We start from the raw sequence: 5,017 nt of genomic DNA, 5'->3' as shown, positions 1-5,017 counted from the left end.
AGAGGCAGGAATATTTCTGAGTTTGAGACAAGCCTGGTCTACAGAGTGAGATCCAGGACAGTCAGAAACATACATTGAAAATTGAAACCCTGGGTAGGGGAGCAGAGTGTGGGGAGGGTATAGGGAACTTTCAGGAAAGCATTTGAAATTTATATAAAGAAAATATCTATGAAAGAAAGAAAGAGAGAGAGGTGGGGGGAGGAGGGAGGGAGGGAGGGAGGAAGGAAGGAAGGAAGGAAGGAAGGAAAAAAGAAAGAAAGGAAGGAAGAAAGAAAGAAAGAAAGAAAGAAGAAAGAAAGAAAGAAAGAAAGAAAGAAAGAAAGAAAGAAAGAAAGAAAGAAATCCATCTTGAAAAACCAAAAGGGAAAAAAAAAAAAACTAAACAGAAAACCCACCTGAGTGACAAAGACAGACACTACCTCAGAGTAAAAGGCTGGAAAACAATTTTCCAAGCAAATGTTCCAAAAAAACAAGCTGGAGTAGGCATTCTAATATTGAATAAAACCAACTTTCAACCAAAAGTTATCAAAAGACATAAGGAGGGATACTTCATACTCATCAAAGGTAAAATTTACCAGGATGAACTCTCAATTTGTATATCAATGCTCCAAATGCAAGGGCAGCCACATTCATTAGAGAAACCTTAGTAAGCTCAAAGCACACATTGCACCTCACACAATAATAGCGGGAGACTTCAACACACCACTTTCACCAATGGACAGATCATGGAAGCAGAAACTAAACAGGGACACAGTGAAACTAAGAGAAGTTATGAAATAAATGAATTGAACTTATATCTATAGAACATTTTATCCTAAAACAAAAGAATATACCTTTGTCTCAACACCTCATGGTACCTTCTCCAGAATTGGCCATATAACTGGTCACAAAACAGGCCTCAAAAGATACAAAAATACTGAAATAATCCCATGCATCCTAACTGATCACCACAGACTAAGTCTGATCTTCAATAACAACATAAATAATAGAAAGCCTACATACACTTGGAAGCTGATAAACACTCTCCTCAATGTTAACTTGGTCAAGGAAGAAATTAAAGACTTTTTAGAGCTTAATGAAAATGAAGACTCAACAAACCCAAACTAATGGGAAAGAATGAAAGCTGTCCTAAGAGGAAAACTCATAGCTCTGAGTACTTCCAAAAAGAATCTGAAGAGAGCATACAAGAGGTGCTTACAGAACAAGTAAAACCTCTAGAACAAAAGGAAGCCAGTTCACTCAAGAGGATAGACAGCAGGAAATAATCAAACTCAGGGCTGAAGTCAACCAAGTGGAAACAAAAAGAATTATGCAAAGAATCAACCAAACCAGGAGCTGGTTCTTTGAGAAAATCTACAAGATAGATAGACCCTTACTTAGTCAGAATAACTAGAGGGCACAGGGACAGTATCCTAATTAACAAAATCAGAAATGAAAATGGAGACATAAAAATAGAATTTGAGGAAATCTAAAAATTCATCAGATCCTTTACAAAAGCCTATAATGGACAGAACTGGAAAATCTGGATGAAGTGAACAATTTTCTAGACAATTACCAGGTACCAAAGTTAAATCAGTATCAGATTAATAATCTAAACAATTCCATATCCCCTAAAGAAGTAGAAAGAGTTATTAATAGTCTCCCAAACAAACAAACAAACAAACAAACAAACCCAGGACCTGATGGGTTTAGTGCAGAGTTCTATCAGACCTTCAAAGAGGACCTAATTTCAATACTCCTCAAACTTTGTGACAAAATAGAAACAAAATGTTTTCTAACCAATTCACTCTATGAAGCTGCAATTACTCTGATACCTAAACCACACAAAGACCCCAAAAGAAAGAGAATGTCAGATCAATTTCCCTTTTGAATATCGACAAAAAATACTCAATAAAATTCTCGATAACCGAATCCAAGAACACATCAAAATGATCATAAATCATGATCAAGTAGGCTTCATCGCAGGGATGAAGGGATGTCTCCATATACTCAAATTCATCAATGTAATCCTCAATATAAACAAACTCAAAGACAAAAACCACATGATCATCCCGTTAAATGCTGAGAAAGCATTTTATGACAATTTATTTGACAAAATTTATATGACATTTATTTGACAAAATCATTATAAAAGTCTTGGAGAGGAGTCTGGAGAGATGGCTCAGCAGTTAAGAGAATTGACTGTTCTTCCAAAGGTCCTGAGTTCAATTTGCAGCAACCACATGGTGGCTCACAACCATCTGTAACGAGATCTGGCGCCCTCTTCTGGATTGTCTGAAGACAGCAAAGTGTACCTACATATAATAAATAAATAAATAAATAAATAAATAAATAAATAAATAAATAAATAGTCTTGGAGAGATCAGCAATTCAAAGGCCCATATCTAAACATAATAACAGAATATACAGCAAACCAGTATCCAACATAAAACTAAATGGAGAGAAACTTGAAGCAATCCCACTACAACCACTCTCTCCCTACCTATACAATATAGTAATTGAAGTCCTAGCTAGAGCAATTAGACAAGAGGAGATCAAAGGAATACAAATTGAAAAATAAGTAACCAAAATATCACTATTTGCAGATGATATGATTGATAGTATATTTGAGTGACCACAAAAATAACACCAAAGAATTCCTAAACATGATAAACAGCTTCAGTGAAGTAGCTGGATATAAAATTAAATAAAACAAATCAGTGGCCTTTTTCTCCACAAAGGATAAACAGTCTGAGAAATAAATTAGGGAAACAACACCCTTCACAATAGTCACAAATAATATGAAATACCATGGTATGACTCTAACTAAGGAAGTGAAAGATTTCTATGAGATGAACATCAAGTCTCTGAAGAAATAAATCAAAGAAGATCTCAGAAGTTGGAAAAATCTCCCATGCTCATGGATTGGTAGGATTAATATAGTAAAAAAAGGCTACCTTGTCAAAAGCAATCTACAGATTCAATGCAATCCCCATAAAAATTCCAACTCAATTCTTCACAGAGTTAGAAAGAGTAGTATACCCATCCATTGCTGCTGGGATTAAAAGCTGGTTCAAACACTCTGAAAATCATTTTGGTGGTTCCCCAGAAAATTGGACATAGTTCCACCAGAAGATCCAGCAATCCCAACCACTTCTGGGCATATACACAAATAGGCTCCATCTTGTAATAAGGACACATGCTCAACATGTTAATAGCAGTCTTATTTATAATAGAAAGACGGTGGAAAAAACCCACATGTCCCTCAACAGAGGAATGGATACAAAAAAATGTGGTACATTTACACAATGGAGTACTTACTCAGCTATTAAAAACAACAAATTTATGAAATTAATAGACAAATGGATAGATCTGAAGATATCATCCTAAGTGAGGAAAATCAATTGCAAAACAACACAAATGATATGCAAGCACTGATAAGTGGATACTAGCCCAGAAACTTAGACTACCCAAGATACAATTTGAAAAACACATGAAACTCAAGAAAGAGACCGAAGTGTGGATACTTTGAGCCTTCTTAGAAGGGGGAATGAATATCCATGGTAGGAGTAACAGAGACATAATATGGAACAGAGACTGAAGGAATGACCATCCAGAAACTGCCGCACATGGAAATCCATCCCATAAACAACCACCAAACACAGACATTATGGCAGATGCCTACAAGTGCTTGCTGACATGTGCCTGCTCTCCTGAGAAGCTGCCTCCTGAGAGGCTCTGCCAGTGCCTGACTAATACAAAAGTAGATGCTCACAGTCATCCATTAGATGGAGCACAAGGTCTCCAATGAAGGAGCTAGAGAAAGTACCCAAGGACCTGAAGGGGATTGCAGCCCCATAGTAGGAACAACAATATGAACTAACCAGTAACTCTGTAGCTCCCAAGGACTAACACCAATTAAAAGAAACACATGTTAGGACTCGTATGCATATGAAGCAGAGGATGGCCAAGGTGGTCATTTATGGGAGGAGAGACTCTTGGTCCTGTGAAAGTTCTATTACCTACCCAGTATAGAGGAATGCCTGGGCCAGGAAGCAGGCGTGTGTAGGTTGGGGAGCCAGGAGAAGGGTGGAGAAGACTGGTGACTTTCTGAGGGGAAACTAAGAAAGGGGATAACATTTGAACTGTAAGTGAAGAAAATATCTTTAAAAAACAGACATTAAAAAAAAATGAGAAAGTCAAAGGTGTGTATGAAAAAGAACTGCACGTCTCTGAAGAAAGTAATTGAAGAAGATATCAGAAGATGGAATGATCTCTCCTGCTCATGGATAACTACAATTCACTTAGTGAAAAATGGCCACCACACAAAAAGCAATCTAGAGACATAATACAATCACCATCTCAATTCAAACACAGCATAAGACCAGATACATTAAATGTCACAGAAGGGAAAGTGAGAAATACCCTTGGATATAGTGGTACAAGGGACAATTCCCTGAGAAGAAATCCAGTGGATCAGGTTATAAGATCAACAGTAAGATTTTCCAGAGGTAACACTTTTCTCATGGATTTATTTTCCTTACCAAAATCCTGTAGCCACTTTCTTTCTGAAATGTTCCTGAAGTAGAGCTGGACTGTTAAAATCCTAAGCACCTTCATAGATACATTTGTTTTCACAGAAGCATGTATTTTGGTGGCTGGAGTTTTTAAAGTCATCTATTACACTCACAAGGCTGTCTTATTAGATATACCAGACGAGTCCCTACTCCAGTAACTCAGGCACAGGCAGCAGTACATTGTTTTCTAAAATAAGATTTATTTATAAGAAATTAAAGAAGATCTCAGAAGATGAAAAGATCTCCCATGCTCATGGTTTGCCAGGATCAACATTGTAAAAATGGCTATCTTGCCAAAAGCAATCTACAGATTCAATGCAATCCCCATCAAAATTCCAACCCAATTTTTCAATGAATTAGAAAGAGCAATCTGTAAATTCATCTGGAAAAAAAAACCCTAGGATAGCAAAAAATCTTCTCAAGAATAAAAGAACCTCTGGTGGAATCACCATGCCTGACCT

Source organism: Mus caroli, chromosome 4 (genome assembly GCF_900094665.2).
Source record: "Mus caroli chromosome 4, CAROLI_EIJ_v1.1, whole genome shotgun sequence".
NCBI lineage: Eukaryota > Metazoa > Chordata > Mammalia > Rodentia > Muridae > Mus > Mus caroli.
This window is presented reverse-complemented; position numbering follows the sequence as displayed.